The sequence below is a fragment of the Calidris pugnax genome, unplaced genomic scaffold (assembly GCF_001431845.1).
Source record: "Calidris pugnax isolate Ruff unplaced genomic scaffold, ASM143184v1 scaffold9, whole genome shotgun sequence".
NCBI classification, from domain to species: Eukaryota; Metazoa; Chordata; class Aves; order Charadriiformes; family Scolopacidae; genus Calidris; species Calidris pugnax.
The window spans coordinates 1322520-1332366 of NW_015090778.1; the positions used below are offsets into that span (position 1 = coordinate 1322520).

Sequence of the window (9847 nt, forward strand, 5' to 3'; positions counted from 1 at the left end):
CAATTATTTTGTGTACTATATAATTCACTCTTATAGAGGGAGACACAGACATAGGTCCTTATCTTAGTGGAAAGCAGGACCTCAGGTAGACTAGTAAGACAGGACAACATCTGCAAATGAAATGATTCTCCCAGGCCTCTTTATTTCAGAGATGCACATACTAAATTCTGATCGGCTACATAATGAGCTGTAAAACATGCACCCGGATCTCACTTTTGCAAACGTTAATCAACGTATTGTCTCCAGGAATTTCATCTGACAACCCCACAGGCTGAAAATGGAAAGGTCAGAAGGTGGGTGTCTTGTGGCAATACATACCCCAGTTACCTGCCGAATTCATAGCACAGTATGAAGAAACAAGCTAAAAAAAATGTTTAATACATTTTTAAGAACCCCAGTCCTACTTCAAATTTAAGTATATTCATGCAAGCTCTCTACTGTCATTCCTCTTCACAGTTAGTTCCCTGTAACAAAGGGCTAAACCCTCCCCTTTTTCATCCTATGATATTTGCTATTCAAACCCCAGGTATTATCAGCATTATGTTTGTCCAGCAAATGCTCTGAGCACTGTAAAAGTTTCTACTGTTGCAGACAGAAATAATGTCTATAGTCTCAACTACTTGATAAAACAGGTAAGAACAGAGGCACTCCACTGTATGTGGGTTACATTTTGAGCATGCACAGGCACAGAAAGAGAAGTGTCATTAAAGTAGCTTCAAGGAAATGAATTTTAGGTCATCAATTTTAAGGTCTTGATTTGCTGGGAGATAAAAGAACAGCAAAAGCCACCAGATGGATTCAAAAGGGCAAAGGGAAATAAGTGTCTTTGAGCCATATCCTGCCTTGTTCAATTACATTATCATGCAGGCAATTCTCATTTCAGGCATACGGCAATGCTCTTATATACATACTTAATAAATCCACCATACATTTGTTTCTCAGAGTCCAGCAGCTCTACAAGCTCTGAATGACATCCAGTGTTAGTGAGTTAGTGAGTACACACATACTCACTTCCTCACACATCCCCATACAGCAGGGGTGTGGCTGTTTAAGCGAGGCTTTTAATTGCTGAGAGGTCAAGTCAGAGATGCCAAGCCTGGGTGGCAGCTACAGTTGTCTTCCAGGATAAGGTGACAAAACAGTGATGACTGAAGCGTGAGGAAACTGCACCCATCCCCAAGGAGCTGCCTGTGCCATGCTAAATATAATGAAGGCTTTAGAGACAAGATCGGTTGCTCTTTTGAGGAAACTGAAAAAACAATACAAGTGGAAATCTAGGCATGGGTTGGAAATCTTTTCACCTCTTCGAGACAAGCTCCCTTCTGTTAAACCATGGAAGAGCCTCCGCACCCCCTCAAAAGTTCTCCTGAACTCCAAAGAGGAGTCAGAAGTGTGATCATAACAGACAATGCCTCCTTTAATAGTGTGAGATCTGAATGGATCCCACAAATCAGCATTTATTTGCCTTGGGGGACTGGAAGAGGAAGCCTGAAAAGCCACTGTTCACAAGATACCCATTTTGTGACTAGGAAGAAATTTGCAGGTCAACTAACAGCAGTTTTCATTGGCAAATACACTGCTTGGGGCATCCGGATACAAGAAGCAGATTTAAAAAAAAAATATATATCCTGAGAAAGTAAAGTACTAAAACAACATGGTACAGCACAGAAATTTAGTATTTTTTATTATTTTAATTGTTGTAAGTTTTAGCTTGATAAATAAAGAATAATAAATATCTAGTTGGAATTTTTTAAATCTGGACAGTAAAAATGAAACTGAAAAGTTGTCTCCAACTCATCAGAAAAGCAAGGGTTCATAAAATCTGCTCAATACTCAAAAACAATTGCCAATGCACATCTCAAAGCTGCAGGACTAAAGAAATGGAGATCCATACAACCAGATATTTATGCTCTTAAATACAACACATTTCTAAATTAATCTTTCCAGGAGCTCGTAGTTTTCTACAAGTGTGAGACATGGTCCTCAGCTCACCTGTAACCTCTAGACAGTGTTATGGGATCTTAGAAAACTTGTCCTGTTACCATGAAGGGAATCCTAACTGGAATTACAAAACAGGAGACAGTTTGCATGCACAGCTGGTCCTTTCTCCATCCACATCTCTTGTTATTCACTATAATAAGAGATAAATAGAATAGTAGCAATGTTTTGGTGTTTTTTTCATAAAAATACTTTTGTAAAGTTGTCACATATTTGCTTAAAGACCTGGCAAAGCCTTTATTAACCAGCACATTTTTGAGTTAATTGTTTTTTTCATAAAAATACTTTTATAAAGTTGTCACATATTTGCTTAGATTAAAGACCTGGCAAAGCCTTTATTAACCAGCACATTTTTGAGTTAACTGACATTTAGAATTATCTCCCCTATAGTTCCTTCCCCCTTCTCTCAATTCATTTGTTTAACACTTCCAGTCAAGTTGAAAAGGAAGAAGTGTGAAAGTGATTAGACAAAAAGAACTGCTACTGAGAAGGTCTTACAAAGATAAGTCTTATCAAACTTCACAGCAGTTACAAACAAGAAAAGGAACCTAGGGATCACTTTCGTTTACCACCAAAATAGATTTATTTATGCGTTGAACCTCAAACATTACACAAGAACATTACGAAAGAAAGTGAAGCCCCTCTAGGCAACAGAAATGAAAAATATGTATTAAGTAAGCAGAATGGAAATACCCAGCTTGGAAGGCATCCAGAGCCGAAATCTTCACCTTGCACCGGCCTCTTTGGGGCAGGGAGGTGCACAAGAGGTGGGAGATGAGGGGCAAGCAGGGAGCAGGAGATCTGGGAATGCCATGGGAATTCTCCCACTCAGTTGTGAGATTATAGTTTCCAAACTAAACTAGAGGATGCTCTTGGAAACCTGGGAGAGCCACTGCACGCAGGTTCTCAATACGCGGAAGTTTCAGAAGAGAAGGTAACACAACATACTGCAATTATAAGCTAAAAGACAGATCACCAAACCTAGACCACAACTTTCACTGTCTGCTTTTAGTATCACATGTTAAGCAATATTTCCTAATCAAGCTACCACAATCACAAGTGTGTGAGCATGACTAGCTCCCTTTCTCTCAAAGAAGCCTTATTCTTTGAGCCTGTCTGGGCTTCTAAAACAGGCATTTTTATTTCATCCGTCTTAATCCTGACTTCTAGTGAAAAGAAATTATTTTTGCAGCTCTCTATTTAATTTCAGGTCAGAACTTCATTGCAATCATGACAGGTTGCATCTACGTTTCAGTTCTCTGTCATCTGCTTTGAAATTCCCAGTATCAAAGTGGATAGTAGCTTGGTTTGTGCTTATATTTTTGCAGTCCTATTTTACAACTGAAGTATAATTTAAACAAAACACATGAAGTTCAGAGTAAGATCTAGAGTCTCACAGCTCCCAGTCCTCTTCATAAGCTACTAAAACCCAATATAGCAATTTTTAGGACTCAAACTCTTCCTTTAGAAGAGCACCCCAATTCCTGAATACACATTTTCATACTCTTAAGAGATTCTCTTTTAAGCTCGACCATCCCATCTTCTCACCACTTCAGTATCACAATCCTGCACTGACAGGACAAGCAGTCTGGGACATGCAATACGTTCACTAAGAGACATTGTTCAGCAATGCCCTGTCATCCAACACCACCGGGGTCAGAGAGCATAACAGTTTATAAACCACAGAGACATTGGGTAATTAATATTAAAGTTCAGTTTATACAACAATTCATTTACGCTACCCTCCTGGCCTTTATGGGAAAACACCACTGTTTACTATGTTTTATTGATCTTCTGTTATTCTTTGTCCATCAGCCCTCTTTTCTTTTAGAACACTAATTTCACTGCTGTGCTAAGCAGTGATTTGGACTTTGCACAGCAGAATAACACACCTTGCTGTTCAGAAAGGAGAGAGTTAAAATAAATAGGAGAGAAGGACAACAAACAGAGAGCTAGGAATTTTGAGGAGCAGGAAGGCGAGACATCCAAGATGAGGGAATATACCCTCTTCTACCATTATATTCTTGTGTCTCTCCAAAGACATTAATAATCAACTTCATCAGAGACAATAGCTCTGAGTACCCAGAGAATAAGGATGACTGGTAAATAACCCAACACCTTATAACTCCTCTCCTCACAGGGGGTGAAGCAGGAAGAAAAAACATGCAAATCTTACAGAGACTACTGCACACTGCAGATATTTCAGCCACTCTGACCTACTCTGCTGCCCAGACTTACTCCTCTGCTTCCCAACTCCCAGGACTTCCAATGGGGGCAGGATTGGTCTTGGCTAACAAAGGACCTTTTGAAGCAATTCCTCTCAGATGCATTAAGCAATTTCAACTTAAGGCACTTGGTTTTTATTTTCCAAAGATACTGGTGATCGAGGACTCCTTTAAAGGAAAAGGTGATGCATCTGTTAATCAGGTCGTAAAAGGGATACCTTTTACAGGATCCAAAAGAATTTATTACTTTAACAGCCTTGTTCCACAGCAAGAAACCACAGAGAGGGCAGATAGCACAGGAACAAACACTGCATTACAGACTGCTCTGATGGGAAGTCTTACACCACATTGGGCATATTGTCACTATGCTTACCAAGGAGAGGGGATTTTGCTCTGTGAGCACAACCAAAACTCATGAAACTAAGTTAGCACATGGCAACCTCCAGGGCAAAATCACTCCCATAAGGGGCTTGTGTGAAAGAAGCTAAATACCACCTTAAAAGGCTTAACATTTCATTTGCCAAGTAAGAAGGTACTTTCAGGCCTACACCATGCAAAGCTTGGCCCAAATCCAAGCAACTCTGTTCACCCCCTGTTCTTCTACAGGTGGCAATAGTTAAGTGCTAACTCACCAGGTGGTTAAATCTCAGTCCTCGCAACCCTCCTGAGTGACCAGGCACACAGAGACTGAAGTTAAATGTTCCTCGTCAAGGTGTAATCTTCATGTTTTGTTGCCTTAGGCAGGAATGGGATCTTGATCAATAATTATTAACTTTTTGCCTTAGAACTTCTAGGCTTCCCATGTTGACACAAATTTTAAACAAGTTAAACTGTCCAAGAACAGGTAATTCACAAGTCTGACAAGAACAGCGGGTCATGTATTTTTATGGTGCAATAATTAGGATTCTGTCCCACACATCCAGAAAAGAAGCTGAATTCAACCACTTGTAGTAAAAAACCAACATCTTTACTTTGCAGATCTGAACCATTTACCACAAGCCTATGTGATAATGAGACAAACAGTAGACTCTTAAAAAAATAATAATAAAAAAATCAACAATCAACAACAGCTTTACACATACCGTAACAATATGCGTCAGTGCACTGAAGAAATAAACACAGAATGGGGAATACTGATAATCCTAAAGCTTTCGTTATTTACCATAGTGCCTCTGAAGGCCCTACATCTTGCTCTTACACTAGAGATTTCTGAGGGATAGACAACATCGTTCTTTGCAGTTTTGCCTTTTCTCCCTAAACGCAAAACACTGCTTTTCCTCAAGCTGTCCATGATTGTGTTATGCAGGTGAATTTAGAAAAATTGTTCCCAGATTGCACATATCTTCAAATTTGCAGTTTCCATTCCAGTCTGCAATAAGAAAAAGATTTTGCAAATACAAGCTCATTTCTGTATTTCATGTCCTTTTCCAGTAAGCCTCCTGAAAATGCTGCCTCCCCTGCAGACCTGTGCAATAGAGGCATGAAGCAATAATGGAAAACACTTAAGACAACCGTCTCCATGTCACATATCTCAACAATTTCTCAAAAAACAACATCCAGACAGGAAATAGCATATCTGAGACAAGAGGAGACATCAATTAAAAGATCCCAAGATGCAAGAAGCCTGGCAGTCTAGAGTTTGTGCATTGTTTCCCACCAGTTGAGTCTCAGAAGTGTTCTCCAGATGACCTCTTTAAAAAATGATAATAAATTTAAAAAATATTCCTGCCTAATCTTTTTTTATGGAATACATATTCCTCTTGAATGGCCAATTAATATGGTTTCTGTAAATCCACAGAATTACTTCACACAAGTATTACTTTTTTCATAGGAAGACTTTTTTTGCACTACATCACATTGTGAATGCGGCAATTTTCATTTAAAACTGCAAACTGTGCTTTCATAACTTAACAAAACTTTGGTGAGCTACACAAAGTTATGAGCTACAGCCATTAGTTGCAGATGTTGTCACAGAGCAAGAAAGAAGAGACTATGCAGTGAGAGCCTTCACACTAACTTAACTTTGTAAAACCCAGGAAGAGGTTAAAATAGCTGAAAAACAATAGTAATAAAAAAAACCCACGTGGAATAAAAGTTTTCTCTGCACTCAAAAAGTAGTGGACATGAGAATCAGACTGCAGGAACCAAGTCTAATAATCAATAAAGCTACTAAGTTGCTCTCCATCAAATTCTCTTTTAAAGTCCTTCTTTTGTCAGGATGCCTTAAAAAAGCTTAATGATTATATTATTAATGCACTGAAATCACTGCCTGTTCATATTGTCTCACTGTTTCTTTCATTTAGTCATCTGTTGCCTCTTAAAGAATATGTTTTACAGAAAAGGGAGCATCTTTTCCAATCAGCACCTCGGTAAATGAAAAGGCTTTCCTTAATAGGATTCCAAGATGCCACATAGCAGTGCAAATAGTTGATGTTTTCTCCATAAACATAAGTAAAAGTTTAAAATACAATAAATACTTGCTTATTTCCTGGAATTTTAAAACCTGACAAAGATGTTGCCCTACAAGTAGCCTGGGAGTTACACTACACTTGTCATTTCTCCTCTCTACTGCTGTTAGGAATCACAACAGAACTGATGTTGGAAGAGACCTCTGGAGCTAGTCTGGTCTGACCTCTTGCCAGTTTGGTTGTCAGAGACCTCAGGCCATAAACGTGAGACAGAATATCAAAGTTTAGAAAACTTTGTATGAAGACTTGTCTTTGAAGAGGTCTCTCACTATCTAGCAGGCACAAAGCCAACCTTGCCTTACTTAACTGCCTCATTTGCCCCTTAAGTGCTGCATTCTTCAGCAGTCCTGACATACAGTATTGTTCTCTCAGTATTTCGCTGTTCTGCCATCCTCCCCCTTGAAATCACAACACATCCTTTCTAGTGTCCACTTTACATTACCTAGAGTAAGAAAAGTCATTGTTCATCCCCTTTATTGGGCACACGTGGCATCCTTATGCATTTCCAGAGTTGATTTCTACTCTGAATACGTTACATCTTTTCTAATACTAAGTACACACTCATGAAGGCTCGCAGTATTAACTCTTATCTTTATTTCTCTAATCTCTAAGCCTACATCACGGTCTTATTTTCCAACATACACTGGCATCTGATTATTTCATTTAGAGCAGTAAGGGCTTCTAGAACATGATGCCTTTATTCTAGGAAAAGTATTTTAGAACATACTGAATTAACATTACTACTACTTAGTGTAGACATATGACACCACAATTTTTAGCTTGCCAATGGAAAAGAATAAAAATCCAGAGATTAGAGGGGCTTTCTCAAGCTCCAAGACTCTGTTTAAGACCAGAATTTATTTACCCACCTCTTATTTCTTTTGAAACCTAACATTTATCCAAATAAACAAGCTCTATTTTTCTCCAGCTCCTGGGCAGGTATCAGCTACACCCTGCGTACTCAGCACAACTGACTCATCTCACCGGCTGGAACTGGCTGCAGCTCAGCCCTTGGTACCACGCAGAGAAGAGGAGAGGGGAACAGCAGCACACGAACCACATCCTCACACATGTTCACTGCCATGCCTGTGTCTCATCACCCGCACGCTCACAATATAAGGTTGGTGGCCATTCACACACATTAGAAGAAATGTCTTCTCATTTAATCTAATGGGCTCGGTTGAGTTCACACAGAAAGAGGAGGTTAGAGCAGTACAGTCTCCAAATCCATCAACTAGAAAGCTATTTGAACACAACAATGCACCTTCAGTCCTCTAGCTACATGATTTTAAACTTATTTCAGTTATATTATCCTTTAACTTACTGGATAAATTTCCCAATCTCCCATTATTTTGTTTACCACAACGGAGAAATTACTGGCATTATACATTCTGCCTAAGTTTCCTGCTCCACATTCTTTACTTTGTCATACAATTGCCTTAGATGTTCTTTAGTTACAAACAACTGAGCGCTTGCGATTAATATTTGAAACTACTAAGTGTTGTTTTCATGCAAAAAAGTATGCAATTAATATATGTACTTTGTTGGGCTGTGTCTTTCCTCAAGTTTTCCCTTTGGATTTCATTAACTGACTTTCTTTTTTGAAATAAAAGCAATATAGGTCATTTAAATAAGTTCTTTGCGTGGACCAAAAGCGAAGTTCACGGGACAAGTACTTGGCTTACCAGTACAATTCACAGGGGATATCATACCCCAGGAGAGTCCAGTATAAGAAGTCTTTGAGCACAGAATTACCTTCTTGGTCCTTGCTTTGCTCAAGAGAGAGAGCACCTTACGCAACCCTGCCTTAGAAACACTCCCTCAAAGCTCAGCACCTACTTGGTGTCAGCCACAACAGAGCAGCTTGGTGGATCAGCTTTGAAGTCAGAGTGGTAACCTCTCATCTACCATAAAAGAACGCAATCAGAGCGGTAACCTCTCATCTACCATAAAAGAACGCAAAGTCAGAGTCTTTGAAAGTCAATTCTAACATCAAAACATCAGTTTACTTTCTTTTGCTTAAGTCAAAGTGCTTTCACCTCTAATTTAGAACATTTTCAATTCAGAGAAAATTGAAACAGTGTACTCACTCACACTGCCTGAATTTTATTCAGAGTTTAGGAATGTGAGCTACATCTTCTGGGAAAAAAAAAAATATACCCCTGAGACTGTGAGCCTGCCTTGTTTTTCCCCGAGTTATGCAGGCAAGATCATCTTAAAAGAGGAGTTGTGTGAAGGCAGAGGAGTATGACAAAGCATAACAGAAGATAATCTTACAGCACTGAAGTCCTACACTAATTTATCTTACAGTTACAATATGAAAGTTACATACAAAAGTTTAAATTAAACTCGGCTGTACACTTAACTCCTCTAAATTACAGACAGGGGTTCCTTAAGACATTTGCTGACAGATAGGAATCATCAAGAAGTTCAGCATAGACATTTAGAAGGAACTTTAGCACAGGCTGAAGAGACACAGTAAACAGATTTAAGCACTGAACTGCGACAGAGAGGCAAAATACAAAGGATAAGGAGAATTAAAAGACAAGCAGAAACTTAAGAGCCGACACCTACGACAAGACAGAAGGAAACAATTTCAGGAGAAGGAAGAACTCTCTCCTTTGATACTAGAAGAAATTAGAAATCCTCCTCCTCCTCCCCCCTCCCCGTTCCAGCCAGAATAAACGTTACCGCTGTTTCCTCTGCTGCTTGTTTTCACGGTATCGCTTCTACTTCAGCGGTGCCCCCGCCAAACGGCGTACCCTGCCTCAGCCAAACCTTTATCTCAGTCACGCTGATGGAAGGGGGAAGTAACCGAACCCTACCCAACAGTAAAAATAAACTGCCCACCCAGCCCCATCTGACCGGCCCGCCCCGGCCCGGGCACGGCTCACCCTGAGGCAGCGCCCAGGACCCCCCCGGGCTCCCCGCGGGCCGGCACCGGCAGCAGCGCCCGCCGGCCCCTCACGGCCGCCATCAGCCCCTGCCCGCCCCGGGAGCCACCTCCCCGCCCGCCCGAGGCCTGGCCCGCCTCCTCCTCCTCCTCCTCCCCCGGCGGGGGTTTGTGCCTTTCCCGGGCGGCGCAGGAGCAGCTCCAGGCGCAGCTCTCCAACCTGGGCATCGGCTTCGCCGCCCTCCTGCAACAAACACGCGGGG

At 40.6% G+C, this 9847-nt stretch overlaps 1 protein-coding gene across 2 annotated transcripts in view; it reads right to left on the reverse strand.

Annotated features, from left to right (window-relative positions):
- Positions 1-9526, reverse strand: part of TEX2 (testis expressed 2) — a 54641-nt gene extending 45115 nt beyond the window's left edge. Inside the window, exon 1 of one of the 2 annotated variants that reach the window (XM_014953056.1) lies at positions 9383-9526. The gene's annotated coding sequence lies outside the window, so the exon portion shown is untranslated. Of the gene's footprint in view, positions 1-1992; positions 2132-9382 lie in introns of those variants that run through there. The other variant, XM_014953065.1, reaches the window with a different exon arrangement.
- Positions 9527-9847: the final 321 nt, after the last annotated feature.